A 25,406-nucleotide genomic window follows, 5' to 3' on the forward strand; every position below is an offset into this window, starting at 1 on the left:
CTTTCGTTAAGAAATTTCTTTCGTTAAGAAATGCCTCTTCTACATTGCAAGCAATCTTAGCAGAAGTTTTCATGAAGTTAAGTCCATGTTCTTATGCAAAAGTTTTACCTTCTCTGTCTGTTCCTCTTCTAGATTCCAAATTACTGTTATTTCCAATAAGCATAATGGTAGAATTGGAATACCGGCAGACAACTTATAACTAAGTTGTCAGATGATTGATTGTATCTCTCATTGTAATATCATATATTAATACAGCTCCCGCTGCCCCTCTGTAATATGACCTAGTGATAGAACAAAATGACTCCATAATATTTCAAACTATTGAAAAATATGTTTTATAATGTGAAAGCGTAAGTAAGTTCTCAAAAATAAGGCAACCTCCTCATTCCTGAGGAATGATTTTGAGGAAAAAACAATGGTAGCTTATATTTGCACAAATTTTTTATAAGTTGAGAATCAACATTCTATTTTCAAAATGACAGTATAGAAACAAGCTGATTTTACCTCCCATCTTATAGAAAAACAAAAACAAATACACAATTCTAAGATTATCACCAGTAATATCCCAGAACTCAGATAACGAGAGGACACAGTTTCTGGGGCCACAAAAAACGTGAAAAAATACTCCAAGAAGACAGGAAAAGAATTGGACTTGTATATCTAAAATGCCCTTCCTCCAAATCTACCTGGCAATAAATGGGCAGAAAAGTTTCCCTAATTCATGTTTGCTGCATTGGTAAAAGTGTGATTGAGGTGGATACCTGTCTTTTCTATCATCTTGGGTTCTTTGGTAGGAGACCAATCCCAGCCTCAACCTATGGGAAAGCATTGTCAGTGCTGGAAGTCAGAAATATTCCTAAGGACAGACAGAAACAGAGTGAGGAGATGGATCAACATCTCTGGCCCTTGAAACTCTACTCTGTAACTCAGCCAAAGAAATCCGAAATCAGATTTGCCGCTCATCAGCACCATGCTGTAGTAGATATATTCTACTCATGCCCTGGGCATGAACTTCCAGCCAGCTTTCCCACACTTTCAGGATATCCCCTTAGGGATCTGTCCCATTTTCAAGGGTTAGCACTGTAATTCTTTCCTAGAACTCAGGCAAACCTGAGCTTAAAGCAGATTAATGCACCATCTACAACAAAAAACGAGGCAGAAACATTGAAGTAAAGAATCCCTAAGCAAATATCTCCAATATAAAAACAAAACAAGCCAGAGACAGAAAATGGAATAAATAATGAATCCTTGAATGCAAAGCTAGAGATGTACATTCACAAGAAACATCAGCAAACAAAACTATGATCTCCCTAACTAAACAAAGCAAAAAACCAGTAACTGACCCTAATGAGATGATGATTTGTGAACTCTCCAACCAAAAATTCAAGATAGCAGCTTTAAAGAAATGGTAAACACCAAGATCACACATAAAAGCAGAACCTCAGAATTTTTTTTTTTTTTTTGAGAAGGAGTCTGGCTCTGTCACCCAGGCAGGAGTGCAGTGGCGCAATCTCAACTCACTGCAAGCTCCACCTCCTGGGTTCATGCCATTCTCCTGCCTCAGCCTCCCAAGCAGCCTGGATTACAGGCACCCACCACACACCCGGCTAATTTTTTGTATTTTTAGTAGAGACGGGGTTTCACTGTGTTAGCCAGCATGGTCTTGATCTCCTGACCTCATGATCCGCCCGCCTTGGCCTCCCAAAGTGCTGGGACAATTAACAGAGATTAAAATAATTTTTAAAAATCAAACAGAAATCTGGGAGATCAGAAATACATTTGCTGAACTGAAAAATATATTAGAGGCTCTCAACAGCAGAATGGATCAAGCAGAAGAAAAATCAGTCAGCTTGAAGATAGGCTATTTGAAAATACACATGAGAGAAATAAAAACAAGGAAAACAAAAGGATTTTAAAATGCCTGGCCAACACAGTAGAACCCTGTCACTACAAAAAACAGACAAACAAAGGCATTGGATAAACATTTGCTCCAAGTGGAAGAAATTGGCCACAACAAAAGGGCTATGAGCTCCATAAGTTCAAAAGCCAGTGAGGTAGTAATTAAATCTTAAAGTTCTGAAATAATCACCTTTGACTCCATGTCTCATATCCAAATCATGCTGTTACAAGAAGTGTGCTCTCATGGTGTTGGGTAGCTTTGACCCTGTGACATTGTTCATGGGCTGATGTTGGGTGCTTGCATCTTTTCTAGGCACACAGGTGCAAGCTGTAGGTAGATCCACCATTCTGGGGTCTGGAGGACAGTGGCCTCTTTTCACAGCTCCACCAGGCAGTACCCCACTGGGGACTCTGTGTGGGGGCTCCAATCCCACATTTCCCTTCTGCATTGCTTTAGTAGGGATTCTTCATGAGGGCTCTTCCCCTGCAGCACACTTCTGCTTGGACATCCAGGCATTCCATACATCCTCTAAAATCTAGGCAGAGGCTCCCAAACCTCAGTTCTTGACTTCTTTACATCCATAGGCTCAACACCGTGTGTAAATCGCCAAGACTTGGGGCTGGCACCCTCAGAAGTAACGGCCTAAGGTGTACACTGGGCCTTTTTAGCCACAGCTACAGCCAAAACAGCTGGGACACAGGGCTCCATGTACCAAGGTTGCACAGGGCACAGGGGCCCTGGGCCTGACTCATGAAACCATTTTTCACTCCTAGGCCTGTCATGGGATGGGCTGCTGTGGATATCTCTGATATGCCCTGAAGATATTTTCCCCATTGTCTTGGGGATTAACATTCAGTTGCTTGTTACTTATGCAGATTTCTGCAGTCAGCCTGAATTTCTCTTCAGAAAATGGGGCTTTCTTTTCTATTGCATCATCAGACTGCAATATTCCAAACTTTTATGCTCTCCTTCCTCTTGAATGCTTTACTACTTAAAAATTTCTTCTGACAGAAATGCTAAATCATCTCCATCAATTTCAAATTTCCACAGATCTCTAGGGCAGAGACAAAATGCCACCAGTCTCTTTGCATAGCAAGAGTGACCTTTACTCCAGTTCTCCATCTCCATCTGCAATCACCTCTACCTGGACTTCATTGTTCATATCACTATCAGCATTTTGGTTAGAGCCATTCAATAAGTCTGTAGGAAGTTCCAGACTTTCTCACATCTTTGTCTCTTCTGAGTCCTCAAAGTCTCCAGGAAGTTATAAACTTAACCACATTTTCCTGTTTTCTGAGCCTTCCAAACTGTTCTAACCTCCTCCTGTTACCCAGAATTCATCTTCTTAACAGTTTTTTTTTTTTTTTACTCTAGACTTCCAGATATCAGTCTGACGTAAGATAAATTATGAAGGGTACAATATTTGCCCAATAAATTGAAGCTATGGAAATGCTCAAAAATTAATGCAAATGTTTCATTTGGGTTGACTTGGAAATCAATGTTGTCTTGTCAGTCAGAAAATCTCAGGCCAATTATTTTTATTTCACCATAGTCAACTTTTCTCTCACAGAACCTTTCAGATATGTTTGAATTCCCCTAACCAACCCGCACACATTACTTGCAGTCAATAAATGTGCTATCCTGGTTCTTAGTTGCAAATTACAGAAATTAAGTCCAATCAATGTAGTTAGAAGATTGATTATTGGATGAATAACAGGAACCTCACAGATTTCACAGAAAGCCTAGTAAATCAACCTCAGAAAGTGGGAGGAAAGATAGAAAGGTTGAGAACACAGAGAAATCTCTCAAATACCTCCAGACCACCACTCTTCATGCTGGGGTGCAAATGACTGACTGGCACAGCTAGCATGATCATCATCAGGAGATAATACAGCATCGATGGGCTTCATGATACTAGTGTCATTGTCTTCAGTATACTCCAGATTCTGATGGTCAGAGTAATAGCTGGTAGAAACAATTCTTAACTGTCGCTGCTTTTTGGTGTTACTAACACCAGAATCGAGGTTTGATATTCACTCCAGGCTCACATCAGTTAGCACCACGTGATTGGCTTAGCTTTTGTCACAAACTGATGAGCTATTATAGATGCCAAAGTGCAAAAGCAGCAGAGAAAAGTGTTCGGGTACTGGAGAAAAGCAGTAAAAAAATCACTGTAGCTTATCACTTTTGCTGCACAATATCCATATACATGATTCGTTGCATAATTAAAGCTGCTTCTGCCTAACTTAATGCAACTATTTTGCATGCTGCCAAAACCACATTCACCGAACTATAATGTATTATAAGCAGTTGCTTCTAGATCTGACATGCTCCTGTTGGGGAACACAAAACAATGCCTTGAAAAGTGTTGCTTTGACATACTGTACTAAAGAAGCAGATTCAAGGTCTCTTTGAACCTCCACTCTCCCCCATCAACAGGGTAAGGTTATTCTCTGAAGCTCCCTTATCTAACTAGAAACTAGACTCTCAAAGAGGAACACATTTGACTTCCATCTCCTCCCCGAAATCTCTTTATTTGTTTCAAAAAAGAAGACTGAAGAAGGCAACCATACCTGGACAGATATTTTTATATCATAATATCTGCCTCCTGGGTTTATTCAAATTCCAGAGGGAATTATTTACAAGTTATTTCTGTGTCCCCAGGCCTATTAGTGCTTCCTAATAATTATGTACAACCCCTCAAAAGAACTGCTTACATTTCCCATCTCCCCATATGAAGAAGGGCACATAAAAAGCATCTGTATCACATTAGATTACTAGGTAATCCTTCTGTGATTCCCTCATGCTATGCATGTTAAAATAATTTTATATGCCTTTGTTTCTCATATTAATCTGCCCATTTTCAGTTCATTTTCAATAAAGCCTCAACTCAATATTCTTCATATTATAAAATTAAGCGTCACAGTACACATTATATAATAAGATCAGTGAATATTTAGGCAGAAGACAAATAGTTAAATTATATAAAAATTCATAGATTATAAGAATAAAGAAAATATGGGTAGAGACTACATTCTTCATTTCTACAAGTCAAAAACCAGTTATTTCATGGTGAAATGGGTTTCTTAATTACAATAAATTTAACGAAGGTCACAGCTAGTAGCAGTATGTATGGCCAGTCTCCAGACCAGGTGATCTAGTTTCATTTTCTATAGTCTTAATTTCTAACCACTATTGCTTCTAAGTCATAGCACGAATACCAACTCGCTTTCATTCTTTTTTCTACTTTCGGTAATAAATTGTTTTCAGAAGTTTATCTGTCTCAGGATCTTTAGGATGAAGTTTCCAAATCTTTATTTTTCTAGGATGTTTTTAATACTCTCATATTTCTTCTACATTTTCCCTTCTATATACTGTAATTTGAGTATGCAAAATTGTGTTTAGAATTTGTTTTAAGACTAGCAGAGTATGTGATCCATCCCTGCAGCACTCTTGTGCCTTGCGGAGCTTTCTCATTCTTTCTCTTGATTTCCCCCTTTGCATTCTCCTAAGTGAGAAATAGTCGGGGCTATTTCTCTTATGGAGTCCCTGACCAAAGGCATCCTCTGTCAGCAGCCTAAACTAGCCGCATCCTACACACTGTGCCAACTCTCTTGCTCTTTTACTAACTCTTCTTCCTAGTGGGACTATTTTTCCTGCACTAACATTTCTCAACTGTGTTAGAGCTAAACTATTATGTCCTGAGATTCAGATGTGGAACATTTTTTGGAAAGTCATTTGGAATGCTGTAACTGTTCCAAGTACTTAGCTAATCACTTTGTATCCATCAATCTCAGACAAAACTTTTCTACATCATGTAGCTTAGCTTATCATAAAATTTTATTGGGTTGTAGCCCCAAACTTTTATAAAACTGATGGAAGTCCATTGCTAAGGTGTGCTCTTTGAAGGTAATTTATTAGGAGCATAATGGAAGAGTGAAATGAGGGTATTCATGAATAAGGTTCAAGGATTTCGTACCCTTTTTATTGTCCACTTAACTCTCAATTATTTCCCTATTTCCATCTGTAAAGGATGTGTAGGCAAGAATATTGCTTTTGGTTTCTCAATAAAAAGTGCATATATAATAGAAGACTGATTATAAGATTAACTGGATTTGGCCTGATTGAATTAGAGTGATTTTAAATTCTAAGCATAATATCAATTATGAATTAGGATATACCTTAGCATGTTAGTGATGTAACCATTCAGATATAATTTGTCATGAAATATTTAAATAATTTTTTAAAAATATTTTCTGTGAAGTTACTCTTTTAGTCAATTTGATTTCCTTCTTTCTTTTTCACAGTCGGTCCTTAAGGCCTAGCGTTTCTTCCTTAGGCCTTTTTCACACTGGAACTTTTAAAAAATATATCTTTCTAGATCAGGCCTTTATTATTTCTTGATAGCATCATTCTAATGGTTTCCGGGATGCTAGATTATTGGCATGACTAAAATAGGGACTGTACTTCTCTGGTTCTTCTTTATCTTATATGCTGAGCACAATGTCTGAGTGTAGTTAGGAGGTTTTGACAATATTTCATAAATTGGTAAGTGAATAAATGAAAAATGAAGATGCACTTTCTTTTTTTAATTAAATTTTTAATTGACAAATAAAATTGTAAATATTTATTGTGTATGACACAATGCTTTCAAATACGTATACACTGTAAAATGAAGATGTGGTTTCAAATTCAATCTCCCCTGTACACCAACAAATGCACAATAAATAATCAGACTAATCAATTGCTTGTATTACAACTTTGTCCTGATCAAAATGTACAATCACCATTTTTCTCAGGGTAAATTACATTTATTCTACTAGTTTGAAAACTCATTAAATTTTCAAAATTATCTAGAAAATTAGTTTCATAAGACTTACCATATGTTTCTCTTCATGATGATAGTAAATCGCAGACCTGAAGTCTCTTCAAGATATCGGAGGAAAAAAAAAAAAGAAAAAAGCCATGCACAAAGAATACAGAAGGTGGCAAAAGATACAAACATTGGTTGTCCAGAATTTTCTTTTGATATTGCAAAAATTTATGAAAATTACAACTCGTGCTTGCATGGGTTTAATTTTTTTCTCCCATGTTGCTTTCAAATTTGCTTACATAAAAGCTTTCCTTTTCTCTTTTCTTCTCTATATATTCCATTTTGTTAAATTCTGCATGTGAAAAAAATGGAGGAATTTATACCGCAATATTAAAACAGTACAGTGATGAAAAGCATGAAGCTAGACCACATGACCTTGAATTCTTGCTGTGCAATCTAGATACTTTTCTTAATCTCCATGTACCTCAGTTTCTGATCTGTGAGATGGGGATATAGTACTACTTACTTTATGGGGTTGATGTGAGGGTTAAATCAGTGCCTGGCACATGGCAAATATTGGGAAATGTTAACTATTTTTATCATTTGAGAAAATGATTCTCACATTGTTTATTGCCACCTGGTTTTCATTTTAACCCTGATGTAGTTTTCATATACAGAATAAAATTACTAGTTCAATAGCTCATCAACAAAACATAACAAAGTTAAAAGAGAAGATTACCTTCTTTTCAAATATATTTCAGTGAAAGTCAGTTTTAGGTATAAACTGTATAGATTATCACATAAATGTGTGTTTTTACTAAAAATAGCTTAACAAAACATAATTATCTAATTTTAGAGATTTGTTTACTCTCATTCTACTTACATTAAAGAAAAGCAGTACAGTATTTAGCATAAGTGATATTTAATTAAAGTATGAGTTTAATGTTAATATACGAGCTTAACATTTTTTCTGCATGTGCATACTACTGGAAAAATCTTAAAGCCATAGATTTCTGGGTTTTATTAAGTAAATTTAACAATTACTAATTTTTTATTGGAGTATAGTATCAGATCATGTAACTGAGGCTTCAATGCTTCATGCTAATTTTCTCCTATTCATTTACCTCATAGTTTGAGGTTGTATTCTGAAGATGATAGGGCAGATAAACCTTGAAAGTTTTCTGCCAGTGCATTTGGTCCATTATCCTCTGACTAGCAATGCTAATCATAATTTGTTACTCATATAAAGAGAAAAAAAAAAGGGCACACTAAAATACCAAGACAAAAATATTCCTTGCTCTTGATGTCAAGAATCTATTTGAAGGTACTCTACAAACAGAAAAATCTCAATAGGCAGTAACTCTATATTTGCTTATATACAATTTAACTGGAAGTAAGTTCCAGTGAGAAAATGCAAGCACCTTGCTTCCTGTATGAATATTCATTGCAAATCAATAAATATCTGCCATAGTCATCCAAATGCAGATGCCAGGCCCCCAGTGGACATAATGGAACATAATTTAGATATTTACTTTTTCTAATATTTGATAATATTCACAATGACCATGCTTTGGACAGCAACCTTTTGTTTAATGCATGTACCTTGTGTTATGCCATATTTTATTATGTTTTGTTTCCACAGAAATCAGCTTTCTTCCGTGTTGTTTGAAGCAAAAATAAAATTTGAAATATTTTTGATATGGAGATTAAAGAGAGATAATGTAATTTTTTATAGAATTGTTTTAGTGCCATTCTACTCACAGAGATGGAGAATTGAATTCAAATATATTTTCCAAGCATTGAGAAGCTGATTCTATTATATACAAAGTATAATTTTATATAGTAAATCCTAAGAGTGACACTACTACATTGTTCACATAAGGTTTTTATTCTTAAACCATATACATAAATAAATCACATACATATAATGCATATATTTTAATAAGAAGAGTAGTGTTATATTCAGTTAGAAGTTTTTTTTTCTTCTACAGAATTTTACTGAAAAGAGTTAGCTGTCATATTTGCTTTTGATGAGTAGTCAAAAAAGAGATCTATGGAATTTCTACAAGTTAATGTAAATGCCTATAAGAAAGTGTCACATTAGAGCTTTTAAAGTTGACACTATCTCTTGTTAGTTTAAGTAAATAAGGTTAACAGAATCAAGGACTCTGTTACATAATCCCAATTCTGACTTCACTGGAGGAACAGAACAACAGTAATTCAATTTCCTTTTTCTGAAATCCAAAGAACTATTTCAACTGAGTATAAAAACTGGAATATAATCTTGGAATCATCCTAAGAAACTAACAATGTGCATGTTATCCCAAAATTTAAAACAATAATTTGTCCTAATAATCACATTACATATTGACTACCAAGAAATGGGCTGCGCCAAGTTACACCGAAAAGTTCATGTTTCTGACTTACAGAAGGAAAAAAAAAATGAAGAGAGGACAAGGGGATATTTTTTTCCTCCCACTCTTATCTAACTTAGCAACGTCTGTTAAACAAGAAATATATTCTGTTATGTATATATTTTTACATAAATATATAAAAATATTAAATATATTTTTACATAAATACATAAAATATTACATATATTTTATCAGACACAAAGTATTTATTGAAAGCATGTGTTACCATATACTTCATGTGTGTATATGTGTTGTTGTTGTTTTGTTTTGTTTTGTTTTGAGACGGAGTCTCGCTCTGTTACCCAGGCTGGAGTGCAGTGGCATGATCTTGGCTCACTGCAACCTCCGCCTCCCAGGTTCAAGCAATTCTCCTGCCTCAGCCTCCTGAGTAGCTAGGATTACAGGTGCCCACCACCATGCCAGGCTAATTTTTGTATTTTTAGTAGAGAAGGGATTTCACTATGTTAGTCAGGCTGGTCTCGAACCCCTGACCTCATGATTCACCCATCTCGGCCTCCCAAAGTGCTGGGAATGCAGGCGTGAGCCACCGTGCCTGGCCCACTTCTAATATTTTTGTATGTCTTCATTTGAAAAGTAAGTTAAAGAATTATTTCATAAACTGTAGCAATGCCTCCATTTGTATTACTTTCTATTCTTTCTGTCTTGGTCCATTTTGTACTGCTGTAACAGAATACTTGAGGCTGGATACTTTATTGCCAGAAATGTTTTGGCTCATAGTTCTGGAGGCTGAGAATTCCAATATCAAGGTGCTGGCATCTGTCAAGGGCTTTTTTGCCGAGTCATCACATGGCAGAAGGAGAGAAGGCAAGAGAATGGGAAGAGGCCAATCTCATTATTTTATAGTGACATTAATCCCACCTGTGAGGGCAAACCCTTAATGTCCTCATCACATTTAAAAGTTCCACTTCTTAATATCATTACAATGACAATTAAATATCGGCAAGTGTTTTGGAGGAGACATTGGACTGATTTAATAATAATAGAAATGATAGCATAAATGGTTAACATTTATTCAGTGTTTTCTGCTTGCCATGCTCTGTGTTAGGCACTCTTCATTCTTAATATTATTTTCTGTTTCATTGTGAGGAAAATAATATCTCAATCTAGACAGCCATAATTTAAACCCAGGCAGTTCTGGGACTTAATCATTATCTTATTAACTCAAGCTTGTTTGCCACAAACTCATGTTTAATGCCATGCCTGAATTACAACTCTGACTCTGTGCCTGAGTTGGAAGGATGAGGTGGCAGGTGCTATAAGGGAATTGTAGGGAAGCCAGTAATAATGAAAGAGAGTCTTGAGGTTTTCCTAATGCCTCTCTAAAGAATCACTTTCCCAGAAGATTGTATTTTTTAATAACACAGAATAAGGGATGTCTTGAAGTTCTTTTATTGAGTCTCATTTTCAACAAAATAACAGGCTTGCTTAATTAGGCAATCACAAGGGTCTCTGGGCTATTACCTTTAATCCTTCCCACAGCCACTGCTCCAGTCCAGAACTTCATTTCTGTTTGGATTACTCTATTAGCTTTATTTTGTTTTCCTTTTGCATCTCTCTCTCCAACCTCTCCCCACTACAATACAACCCTGCTTTATTTGTAATTTATAAATTATAAAACCCATCATGTCACTCTGTGATTTAAAAGTTTTTCACAATCCTTCACTGTTTAGCATAGTTGAAAACTGACCAGCTGGACAAGTATGACCCTTAGACTGTTTCATCTAATTCAGAAAATACTTGATTTCAAATCTTTCATGGCTGGGCATGTATTCTCTAGTTCCATGGACCGTAAGTTTCCCCAGTATTTTGTGGTTTTTGGATTCATATATACATGTTGTTTGCTGAACATATGTAGGCAGAAGATGTTGTGACTTTTTAATTAATTGTTTCATGTGTCCTGGGTTTAAATTATGGCTGTCTAGACTGAGATATTATTTTCCTTACAATGAAACAGAAAATAATATTAGGAAATAAAATTAAATATTCTTAGCTAAACATTCATTGCCCAAGAAGTGGCATGGAATTTGGAGTCATTTGACCTAGGTTCAAATCTTAACCTTAGCATTTACCAGGTTTCTATGACAAGTCTGTTGTAACAATACTATAACCTTAGTTAAGTAACTGAATCTTTTTGTTCCTCAATCCCTCATCAAATAAGTGGGATAATAATGTCACTTACGACAATGTCATAATGTCACTGAGATTTTGCAACCAAAGATGTTAACATAATTCTTGGTGCATAGTAAGTGTTTACTAGAGAATAATTATAATTATTTACTTTTATATTTTCCCAATTTCAAAGAAGTCAAATTAATCTCTACTCCCTCATTAATATAAACATCCTGTGTTCTGACAACACCAGAACGATGTTCCTGACACACAGGGACATTTTTATGACTATGTTCATTCTAGTATCTCCATGTGGAATTGCCTTTTCTTCCTTTTCTGCACAGCTTTCTCTTCATCCTCTCAGGCTCAGATCAAATTCCTTTTCTTCGCTGTAGTTTCACCTCACCCTTTCAGTGAGAATAATTTACCTTGTACTTTCATAATGCTTTTTGCACAACTTTAATATGATATTTGTCACATTAAAATTCAATTAATTACTTATAATTTAAACTTAGATTTTTTAAATCATTACTATGTGACCAGGTATTAGACTAAGTATTTTACATGCATTATTTTATTTGAAGTTTCAAAATAATCTGCAGTATCATCCATTGTTATCCTCACTTCTCAGATTCACATATTTAATTCAGTGAAATTATATTGCATATGACAGAAAGAAGTAAATTTTTCAAGCACACAGTATTTGTAAGTGGCTAAGCTAGGATTTAAGTCAGGACTATACGATATTAGAAAACCATTCAATTACTACAACATAAGAGTAGTAAGTACCATATTCTCCCCTAAAACTCTAGTGCAGAGACCAAGTCTTACTCACCATTGTTTAAACCTAAACATCTAAATGAGTCTCTGATCAAAGGAAGTGCTTAAATATATGGTCAATATATACATTACTTCAGTAATTTGTCCTTAGAGGAGACGTAGTACCTAAAAATTGCTAATAAAAGAAAGCATATGGAGCCTCTTTAGTATCCCTGGAAGAAACTTGCTAGAAGACCACCGTGAGATACATGATTGTTAATAGAGAGATCTAAGGATCAGCTCTGAGTAATCTTAGGCTACAACAGAAATCCTTTGGATACCAAAAGCAAGATGTCAGGAGGAATAGTCATGAGGATGTACTGTGGCAACTTACAGGACACATGAAATAAAAACATTTAGATCCATTAGAATTAACAGAGCTCATAAAGGCAGTCAACTGCAATATCAGCTCTTCCTGTAAAATAAGCCATAACAAACAGCTTGTCTTGAATCAATAACCATTTATTTTATTCTCATTCATCTATAAATCAACTAGGTTGTTTGAATAATCTGTGTTGAGCTCTCCTCATCTTGACGGGGCCAGCTCAGGCATGTATGGTCAGCTGTAGAGTAGATAGGGGCTGGTTTAAGATGACCTTGGCTAAAACGGCTTACAAATATACAAAGATCAGTTCTCAAAAAACTGACCAGATAGTAGAATAGATGATATTTATATAAGCAACTCTAATTCAATACATTATGTCATATTCAAAAAATATACATGATGCTGTTGAAGCCAGAAGAAATCGTTTTGTTATGATTGGAGATGATTTCATGGATGTCATATCACTACCGTGGCTTAAAGAAAGGCTAGGGTTTTGACAAATAGATATTTTAGCAGATGCAATGACAACTGTAAATGTACTGAGGCTACAAGGTACAAGATATGTCCAGGGAAGGGCAAATTGTCCAAACTGAGCAGAATATAAACAGGTAATGAAAAGAGCTCAGGTGGGAGCGGTAAATTGAGATCTAGTTTATGCTGAGTTATTTTGGATATATTTCATATTCCTTATTCAGTTTTGTTCTTAGGTATTTTATATTTAATTGTGGAACAATAAAAAGAGTTACAGGAAGAAGCAGTTACTCATTTGCCAATAGAGAGACTACTCATTTGCAGAATCATGCATAATGAATGAGTGTAGTTACATGACAAATTTCAATGTAGCAGTAAAAGCTTACCTAACAATTTCTTCAGAATTTTGGATAAAAATATTTGAACCAAACCTAGCTAAGTCTTCTAGTGTCTTTAGTAGGAACATATAAGCACTCTTCTTTTATAAAGGGAGTTTTTTCTTATTAGAAAATATGGGTAATAATATTATAAATATTCCATGTAATTTTTCCTGTTCAACGTTTCCTTACTTCTGCAAAGTAATTAGTGTTGGGACATCAGAAATAAATATGTATTTTCTTATAGAGTGATTAAATGATGTGGAGCCTGTTTTCACTAGTGAAGGTGAGAGATAATTGTATGGAGGAGACTAACAAAAATATTAGCACACACTCATGGAATTCTCTCCAGAAGAGAAACACGAGAAGCAGAACGCTTCTGTGGACATGGTTGTTCTGCATTCCTGCCCTATCAGACTTCTGAAATGTATCCCTTTCATCAACTATGGTGAAATGTAACAACAACAACAAAAATTGCCTGAGAATTCTTGTGTGAAAAAATTCATTCCAGTCTTGTGTTACATGGAAGTTTTGGAATAAAGTATTTGAGGTACCATTGAATTCAGGCAATATCTAAATATAAATATTATTATTCCAAAAAGTTTTTAAATGAGAAAATAGGTTCTATATTGATTTACATTTTCTGAGTTAGATTCAGAGCTGTTTCAACAAGTGTTAACTGCTTAATATGTTGTGTATGTACTTCAAGTATATATTTTTAATTTTAGACTGGATATTCAAAAAAAACAAAGATTTAATTTAGCCCTGGACTATTCTTACATAAACATACAAAGTAGGACATTAACTTATCCTTTACATTTTCTTCCAACTTTTAAAAAATGATATTTATAGAAAAGAAATTAAAAAGGTCCTTCTTATCCTGTTTTGCATATTAAGTCTATATTATTTTTAAACATTCACTTAATCCAACGGACATTGTTTTGAGGCCTATAAACATGTTCTGATCATTGGATTATCAACAAGCTTTGTTAGAATGACAAACACTCTGGATGTCATCAGAAAGACTATTTTATCATAATAGCATTTCTTCCCTTTCATAAACCATTGCCTAAGTATTCTAAATGGTTCCCTATATCGAGTTTTGTGATTACATTTTTCTAGGCTTTCAATACCATTAGAAATATGCATGTTTAAATACATATAAATTATTTGAGCTTCTGTCATTATAGTTTTGAATATATCTTATTACTGATTTCAGTAGCATAAAAGGCTGTTAAACAAAACTATTATTATTTTTTATTTGTTTATCATTCTTATACAATACAATGCTATTCAAGCATTTCTCCTACATTACATACACTTATGAATTTATACAACCATTTCTTAATTATGTACAAGTGAATAATGAATTCTATATCTCCATAATGTTTAATGTTTGAGGAACCAAATAAATACTGAAATAAATCATTTTATTTTAAACTACATGTTTTGACCTGTTGATACCACTAAAAACTGTATTCATTTGCTTAACTCATCTATTTCATTCAAAATAGTTTCTGCCTAGCAGAAATATATCATTTATCTGAATTAATGTTTAATATGTTTGTCAAGATAATATAGTATGTCAACACATTTGTCAGATAGCTCTGACAATCTAAGTGTCTAGTGTGACAAGGTTAATATCACGGGATGAAAATGGTCCAGAACCTTGCAAAGGCAATATAGTCTAATGGTTAAAAGCACAGACTCCACAATCAGACTCCCCGGGTTTGCCTCCTGCCTCTGCTACTGCAAGTTTTTCACCTACGGCAAGTTATTGAACCTCTCTGTCTCATCTGTCCTTCAACAGACGAGACAAAGATTTAAGTGAAAAAAATTAAAATTTGTTGCTCTTGAGAATCTAATGAATATGTGATGTGGATATGTGTATGTTATCTAAAAAGCACAGCAGTGATACCTAAAATATCTAACCTCTTAAGCAACAATTTCTATTACTATTACTCATAATTACCCTTCCTTCTCACATCAACACCAAACCAAAAATTAATCAAGAATACCCCTAATTCCCACAAAGAAACTGAATCAGAACTCTAGGAAGAAATTTCCAAACAAAATAAGCTTTGACATGATTATTAAAAAAAGTTCTCTGTCTAGATGAAAATTAATAATGATTGATAAAAGTGAAAGAATAATACTGTCTGGGACCTGAAGTCTAAGGTCAGTTGTTAAGAGAGCAGGCTTTTGAGGGGGTTTTCAACCAAGACAGTGTGAGAGCAAATGTTGTTCAAACCCCAGAGGTAGGCATTATCTCTGGGACTCACATATGGAGAGGAAAAGGCTTAGTATATATTTTATTCATAAGTAATACATTGGATTTTCTTTTGTGCAATAAGAATCACAAAACTGAAAGTTAAACTCTAAGCTCTAATGTCATTTTTCATTTCCAAAGGAGACTGTCATTTCAAATGTATTCCTCTGCTTGGCACCGCCTCTTATTTTCACAGCAGTATTTAAAAGTTTCTCTACTATGCTAAAAACACTGAATCACCTTCTTCTTATCCAGGCTAAGAGATGACATAACATCTTATTTCACATGAGAATGGTAAGCTAATAAATAATAATAACTTCAACTTTCCAATGCCACAGTCTAATAGATTGATCACTTCTCTTTTGTTTTTCCATTACATTAGATCCTCCCACGTGGGATTTTCTTATTTAAAAACTATTTATTTAGTTTTTATTTAGTACTAGATATAAATATCATGTCTCCTTCCTGGAACGTCAGTGCTGTCTTTTAGACTTATTTATACTCATTAGTATTTAAGCATGTTTACATTTCTCCCATTTTAAAATTTAAGCAAGACCACATTTCAACACAACCAAAAAAAATCCACAAGAAATCTAAAACTATGAGTTGACTCTGCCATTCTTTCATCACTTAGTTTTTGATGCCTAATGCACTAACTTAGGGGCCTAAAGGGACACACGTTTATTATTTTCATAATTCTCTGTATTGGCTGTGTAGTTCTTCTTGTCTGTGTTGGCTAATCTGTGGCGGAATTATCTAGGATGGTCTTGCCCAAATGTTTGACAATTTTCAGATTGTTTGGTCACATGACTGGGAAGCCCAGTTATGTTCTCTCATCTTCCATTAGTTTTACCTGACCCTTATACATTATTCACGAGTACTAGAACTAACTTGTGTGCTTACTTTCTGCCCACTACCATATTAGATAAGAAGCACTGTACCATTTTATGGTGATATCAGAGGATCATAATATGATACCAGTATTTGCACAAATATAATTTAGAGAGTCATGAATCACTTCATACCTGTTAACACTCTCAAGAAAAAGATGTGACAAGCCAAGAAAAAAAAATCACAAAGAAGCTAGACAAATGGTGGAAAATCACACCTAAAACTGAGCCACAGGACAGCTACTACTGAACATTCCAAGACCTAGAGATAATTATGATTAATTAAGACTTTTATGACTTAAGATGATGTTTTTGCGGTAGAGCAATTAATATCAGTTACAGAATGCCTTATGAAAGGCTTTGCTTTGTTCTTCTGAATCAAATAAAAGCACTATTAATATCTCAGAAATAACATTTCCAAGTTTATATCTGATGCCTAAATTATGTAATTTAATCCAAACCATAATTCAGGAAATTCAGTTAAATGCACAAAATGCTTTGAAAGGCAAAGGTCAATTAATTGCGCCTCAAAAATATTGGCTAAAGTTCAGCAACCCAGAGAGAATAGCTTCTTCTCTGAAAAAGGAAAATAATATCTGAGAGCTTCAGGTATACATTTATAGCAGAAACTAATATAAAGGAGAGAAAATGAAAATTCTAAAATATACATTAGTTTTCTTCAAACTATTTTTCAAACATTTTTCTTATGAGTTCTTCCTGGAGACCCACATCTCTATTGAGGCCCACTCCTTGGCAAGCCTGTCTCGCCATAAGCTCATTCCTATAATTAGAATCTACCTTAACCTATCCCTGTCTGAACTTTCAATTTTCTCTTAGCTCAATGTTAAACTAAAAATAAAATAGATATATAATCACATTTTCAAACAATGATAGATATTGTTGGATAGAAACCCAGCATTTTGCACTCTGAGAGAGATCTAGGAAACTTAAGTTGCCCAAAAACATATCATTAAGACAAAGTTGAGATTTACAGACTAGTGTCCTTTCCAGTCAATCACAGATTAGCTTTGCTAAAGTACTAATAGTTACCATTATTACGCTCTTCTTTCTGGGTTTTTTGTCTATTTTTACTTGCACAAAAGTCCTTTGAATTCTAGCACATATTTAGCAAAAAGTGTCATTAATATGCTACTTCATGAGGTCTTGCTTATTCCAACTACATGTAGCAGTTGCAGTCACATGAAGTCTATTAAACTATTCTCAGATCATTATTTTCAATATATAAAATAACATGTATTGAATAGAAAATAAAATTAATTACACTGAATAGCAGCTATCAAAATATACACAATGTGATACTGTTACTTATGTGATTTTAAATGAACTTACAAAAAATACATTTAAAAATTTGGCAAAGTGTGCAGTCTATTGTTTAGCTTGAATTAGCACATTATATTGTAGGATAGTTTTAACTTACCTCTTGATCAAACAACAATTGAAGATAAGGAACCTTGGAAAGCAGTCTAAGAAGATGTGACTTCATTTAAAGTTGAATCACTGAATGACTAAGCACAGGGCTGCTCATTGTTGGGCAAGTGTTACGTGAGTGTCTGTAAACAAGAAGTCTGTGATTGTGTTGGTAATTTCAAAATAAAAATGAGAATAAATTTTTCTGCAATAGCTTCAACAACTGCAATATGATATAAATGTACTTGGGATGTCTCTTGATAGCAAGTTCATAAATACTTTTATTACAGCTATAGTTTGTTGTCCACATATAAAAGGGGATGCTAAATTGCAGTTAGGCCTAGGTGGAAATGATGTAATTTGTTTTCCATTCCACATTCATAGACTCCCTGAATCTGATTTAATTCTGGATTCAAGATGCAGAGTAATAGAATCCAGAATTACGCCTTAAAAGGACTGGATTGCACATTAGAAAGATATCTTCAAAATAGAAGATTAAGAGAACTAGAAGCCAGGCTGCTTTTATAAGTCATGGGGCCATGCAGATCACCGGAATGGGTGGTAATTAAATAACACTACAGCATCATTGTTATGCTATTTTATGAGTTAAATTGGAGTAGAAGGAAATTAAAATATAATTCAAGAATCAAAACTATATTTTAAAATTGCAATGGACATGAGAATACAATCTTTGTTTTGAACCTATTTCTCTCTTTTTTTAAATTGTCCCTTCTACTCTCTTACCTATGTGACATTTTCGCCCCTCATTTCTCTCTGTGCGCTTCATAATCATCTTTCTCCTGGTTACAAACAATGACTGAGCAATGTTGCCAGTCACTCACACATTTTGCCATCTTTCCAACTAACTGCAATCACAGTAGCACAGATGTTCCACCGCCACATATCCATACACGCACGGACACATATCCATACATATACAGCAGCATAGATGTTCCACGGCCACATATCCATACACGCAGAGCAGCATAGATGTTCCACGGACACATATCCATACACACACAGCGGCATAGATGTTCCACCGCCACATATCCATACACACATAATCTGAACCACGAACCCGTTGTCTCTCACCTACACTAAATTATCTACTGGTCTACAGGTCTTGTGGCCTGCTTAGTTTTTTCCCATTTCAATCTAGCTGACACGGTGGTTTTAATTTTCCTAAAATACAAACAAGGTCATGTTATTTACCATAACCTAACCAAATCAAAACTCTTTCGTCTGGCAATCAAATTCCTCCATTATATGGCTCCGATTGATTCTCCCCCAATCGCTTGCTCGCTTGCTCTCTCTCTGACAGAGCCCCTCTCGCCCAGGCTGGAGTGCAGTGGCACGACCTCGGCTCACTGCAATCTCCACGTCCCGGGTTCAAGCAATTCTCATGCCTCATCCTGTTGAGTAATTGGGACTACAGGCATGCGCACCCGCCCCCCGGGCTAATTTTTGTATTTTTAGTAGAGATGGAGTTTCACCATGTCGGCCAGGCTGCTATTGAATTCCTTGTCTCTAGTGATCCTTCTGCCTTGCAAAGTGCTGGGATTACAAGCATGAGCCACCACGCCCAGCCCCGCTAATCTCTTCAAACATCATACAATTCCACCAATTAAGACTTCACTACTTTGATGTGCTCTGTACATTTCTTGTTATTAAAAGCTTTCAGTATGTTGACTGTACTGGTTTTGAGACTAGTTTACCCATAAATATTTTTGTAAAAAATCACCAGATGACACAAAATCTAACTTTCTTGGAGTATTTATATATATATTTGAGAATCCTAAAAGTAACATTAATATTTTATTATATTTTAATTACTTAACCTAAAATTTTACATAAAATTTTTTATTTGGGAAACAATATAAAAGTAACTAATTTTTAAACAATTATTCTTTACAAAATCATTCATTAGAAAATCTTCAAGAAAACAAATATTTAAATTTTGGTTATAATATATGAATTGCACACATATAATGTATTTAAAAACAAAAACATTAAAAAATGTAGCTTCCACCCAATTACACAACAATATTTTGTCAAAAGACAAAATCATAACAAATTTAGCTTGAACATTTCTTTGCTTTTCCTAATGATGCATAAATTGGCCATTTCATCTGAAGAACAGAGAAGAGCTCCATATGGCAGAACCGTTAGTTTATATAAGATAGCTTTAGCACGAACAACAATAACTACAAAAATAGCACATACAAAAAGCAGATTGGTTAACATCAGGTTACTTTAGGTTGCTTTCCTTGCAACGGTTAAACCAGAGGGGACTTTCTTATCATGCTGGCTCTCAGAAGGTCAGATAAACAACTTAGTTTTGGTTCGGTGAAGTGGAAATTTAGCATGAGTGACTCAATGTTGATTTGATTATTTTTTTTTATTTTTATTTTTTGGTATTTTGGCATATTTGTTACCTGCATATGCTTTTTATTAATATGGTGACAACCATAGAATGTAAACACATTATCTTTTTCCATTCATAGGCATGTTGCTGTTATCTTCATAACACATTATTATTATTATTATTATTATTATTATTATGATACTTTAAGTTCTAGGGTACATGTGCACAACATGCAGGTTTGTTACATATGTACACGTGCTGTGTTGGTGTGCTGCACCCATTAACTTGTCATTTACATAGGCATATCTCCTAAGGCTATCCCTCCCCTCTCCCCCACCCCACAACAGTCCCCAGTGTGTGATATTTCCCGTCGTATGTCCAAGTGATCTCATTGTTCAATTTCCACCTATGAGTGAGAACATGTGGTGTTTAGTTTTTTGTCTTTGCGATAGTTTGCTGAGAATGACTGTTTCTAGCTTCATTCATGTCCCCACAAAAGACATGAAACTCATCCTTTTTTATGGCTGCATTGTATTCCATGGCGTGTATGTGCCACATTTTCTTAATCCAGTCTATCATTGATGGACATTTGGGTTTGGTTATTGAGAGTGAGGACAGGAACTGAACCCAAATCAATGGTTTCTCATAATTCTTTTTTAACATTTCTCATGCTTAACATTTAAAAATTTTGACAAATATGAAAAAAATTAAATTATCCTCAAACACTGATTACTACAGTCCCAAATGGAGACTTGAGCAGATGTTAAAACATTAAAAGGATAATTGAATTTTAGGGGAAATGTCATTAATTACCCTAGTCCAATATAACTTCAGGATACATAATAGTTGACTTGACTGGTATCAGATAATTTTCTCTTAGCTGGCTTTGGTTGATTATGCTACAGATGATTTGTGGCCTATGATACCTTCCTACTGTCTCTGAATATCTAAAGTCTACTTCAGCTTCCTGGTCCAGTGTGTTTTCTCCATACAGTGATTCCTGATTCTACCAGCCTGAAGTAATTATTTTTTTTTCCTTATTCTATAGTTAAATTCACTTTAAGTACAGGACGTTTTCAGAAAAATCACTCTGAATCAGTGAAATATTGACTAGTATATGAATATGTGAATATGTGAATGTCTCTGTTTGTGAACTAACATATTTTAATCTTTTACAGTATATCTAATTTGAATCAAACTACGACAGAGTTACAAACAATCACGTTGCAGAAGGAAGAGGATGATGACATTTTGAATTCCATTTTAATGATGTCACCTGGATCCTTTATTTCATGTCTATTTTATAGCTCTTACATACAGTGCATAGTATAAAACACTAAAGGGCAAAGACTGCAGCAGCATTAGTGAACATTGCTATAGGTCAGTTTGCCCATTTAGCATTCAAAGAAAACTCAACTATATCATTTTAAGTAATTACTTCTATGGATGATGCCTAAAATGTATGTGTTTATACAGATGATAAATCTGCCATATACGTGAGTTAAGGACACCTGGAGAGCACTGTTAAGCGATAATTAATGTCCAGCTTTCAAACATTATCCTTCTCTTTATATATCAATGAGTTATTTATTTGTAATAAAATCGATATAACCCACTAGAATTCATCTATAAAGGATATTGTCAACTTGCCTCAATGCCTTTAGAAATACCTCTGCTCATATGCATTGGAAACATCGTGAATATTTAGTTCTAAGATTTTTAACTCAAGCTACTGTGGCGTTTTCATGTAGAGACTAAAGACCAGCATTTCTCATCTAATAAATCTTCAATTTATTGACCCTTCAAGCTATTTGCAGAATGAACAATGTTCTTTTTGAAAGCCTACTTATAAGCCTGTTTGTTTTATATGTATAGTGGCTTGCATTTCTGAACTTTCTTGAAGTTTTATGGTAGGTATAATTCTAAGACTTTAAATCTCTCTATGGTCTTTAAATAAAGATCAATTGTTTAGTTATTAAGTTCTATCAGCTAAAAATTACCAAAAAAAAAAAAAATGAGGGAAGAATTTTCTATAGCTCAATATGATTGGAAGACAGCTGAGGAAAAAAAAAATTAGTTAATTGATGGATTTTCATCTCAGCCACAGTGGAGCAATCAATAAACATTTTGTATCTCTCTTTATTTATTTATTTATTTATTTATTTATTTAGAGACAGAGTCTAGCTCTGCCTCCCAGGCTAGAGTGCAGTGGCATGATCTCAGCTCGCTGCAACCTCCACCTCCCAGGTTCAAGCAATTCTCCTGTCTCAGCCTCCCAAGTAGCTGGGACTACAGGCGCCTGCCATCGCGCCCAGCTAATTTTTGTATTTTTAGTGGAGAAGGGGTTTCACTATATTGGTCAGGCTGGTCTCGAACTCCTGACCTCAGTTGATCCACCTACTTCGGCCTCCCAAACTGCTGGGATTACAGGTGTGAGCCACTACACCCGGTTTGTATCTTTCTTTAAAATGAGGGCGTAAAATCAAATAACCTTTAAGATTCCTGCCAAATTTAACATTTTGCAAGGACCTACAGGATACAGAAACTATATCTGTGAGTAGTCTGACAGAATTTACCAGATTCAAATAAAATGAATAATTATAGTTATGACTTTGACAAAAAGTCTTTTTAATTTTTTTCTTCATTGAGTGCCTCCTTTTATCATTACTGTCAACGGCATAAATATAAGCATCTCTTAATATATTAGTTGCTTTCTGTATGAATTTCGAAGATTGTTGCCATTTTATCAAATTAGTTTTGATTGCTTCTTTTCACTGATGTTCACAGTGTACCAAAGTTTTATTTTTTAAATTTTTATAGCATAGGATCCATAATATAAAGGAATATTCTTTCTTTCTTTATCACCTCTCCTGCATTGAGCAGTCATTGAACTTTGGTAACTGTAATTTGCTAATAACTGCATGCCCCAGTTACCTTGTCTGAGAAGTATCCAAGAGAAAAAAGGTAAATTGGATCCCAGTAGAGAAACTTGGCAAATCCACCAGCAACACAACTTCATTCAGATCTCAACTAAAACAATAGTCAGCACTTAATAAATTGATATCAGATTTTATGTCTTTCCAGAAATCACGTAATATTTCCTTGTTTGTTCGTGCTTTTAGAGATCTCCCTTGTTGATGTTTTTGTATTGCTACCAAGCCTAATTTAGATTTTCACGAAGCCTTTGAATTTTTTATAAAAAAGTCATTTACAGATGCTTATAGATAAATTAGCACCACACATGCAACTAAATTGTATAATCACCCCAGTTGATTTTGTGTTAGCCTTCAAGATGTATAGATACCTCATGGCATCTCTGTCAAAGGAAGGCAGTGAGACTCAAAGTTTTTCAATCTCCAGAAAACAGGGGAAAACATATTAAGATAATAATTCTCCAAATAAAATTCCTGTTTACAGATGCTCAAAACTGTGCTATCACTTTGCTCTGACTCTTACACCCATGTGAAGGCTAGCACACAAACATAATTACACACACAATACACAACATACATACACATACACACTCACACACACTGATTTCTTAAGAGAATAGCTAACCTGACAAAATTCTAATAGAAATAGTGGCCATAGCTGACCCTGACTTGTTTGCTTTTGATTTACCATGGTGAAAACTAATGGAAATGTTACCTACTTTAATAGATTTATTCTAGTTTTTGGTTAGTTTACTATATCTCTCCAAAATCTATACTACTCAGTATAAATAGAATATTAGAGGATTAATATACCATTGCAGAATTTTCTCAAATTGAGTCAAAGTACACAGTGATTTCCTTATTTTGTACCTTGATGCAAACACTTGGGCAATTTTATACTATATACTCTAAGATTGTAGCTGTGGAATAATATGGCTAGTCATTGGAAATAATCACATGTGAAATCTCTTGAGAATAAAAGAAAACCAAATTCATTCTCTATGTGATACAGAGAAAACCGTATTAGTAGCACAACTCATACTGGCTTTTCTTTGGGACGCCGTGTATCAAATAATGTCAGATTTAAAAGTACTTTACATCTAGCTTCTAGAGTACTTTTAAGACGTAGAATCACTTTTCCTCAAAGTAAAATGGAACTATTTATGGAATAAATGTGTCATTTGTTCAGAAAAGAATAAAACAGAAGATGAAAATAAACTAAAAGTAAGCTCAGTTCAACTTTTAAATATATTAGCTATACTATCAAATTCCTCTTACAGTTAATCACTTACTAGTAGACAAATAACAAACATAGTGGAAATACTAAAACTTGGGAGTCACATCAACTTAGGTTTGCTTTAACTTTTCTTATAGGACACTTGACTTTCAGATTCTCATTTTTTCATCTATAAGCATATGGTAAGGATGCCCATCTTTTGATTATTATGAGAATTAGAGTACTAAATGATTGAGCATAGCTTGGCACAAATATAAGTGGCACCATTTTCTTGTTGGTCTGCTCCTAAACAAGAAAAGCCTGTGCTCCTTAGATCCCCATCAGGACTAAAGGATTTTTTTCTCCCAGCTATTAGAAATGTTCTCAATTGACAACTCCAACTTTTAGCCTTCAGCTGAAGCAAGACGTCTTACTGGAGGTCAAGCCCCCTTTCTGATGACAGCCAATAATCAGTGATTGGTTGATGAAAAGTTTTAAGAGTCTAGCCACCTCACTCCAACTCCTGCAACTCTCAAGAGCTTTCTCACCTTCATTCTTTGCATGGAGTCACCTGAGTCCTATGTCTAATTGTAGCATAACCTGTCTTGCCTCTTTCCTATACTTACTACTTTCCTTTTCCCAACATGGGTTGATCCTAAAAGAATTACCCAAAAAAGACCCCTGTAGCTAATTTTCATCTTACAGTCTACTTTCCAAGGAACATGGAACTTATATCTTGCTGTAAAGTCTACTTTTAAAATTTTTTGCTGGAATTCTTTGGAGTAGAGTTTTCATGAGTTTTCTTCTATAATTTCACTTTTAACCTTTGGATATTATTGTTTTTAAGAAGTATTTCTTGAAAACAGTATATATCTGAGTTTTGTTGTTATTCAGTCTGACAATCGTTTTTCCAGCAGTGTATTTAATATATTCATAATTATTGAAATATTTTATTTGACAATTACCTTTTACCATGTGATTTTTTATTTGGTTTTACCAACTGTTTTTTTTTTTTTTTTTTTTTTTCATTTTTATTCTTTCTTTTGGACTAAGTAT

The sequence above is a fragment of the Mandrillus leucophaeus genome, unplaced genomic scaffold (assembly GCF_000951045.1).
Source record: "Mandrillus leucophaeus isolate KB7577 unplaced genomic scaffold, Mleu.le_1.0 Scaffold132, whole genome shotgun sequence".
NCBI lineage: Eukaryota > Metazoa > Chordata > Mammalia > Primates > Cercopithecidae > Mandrillus > Mandrillus leucophaeus.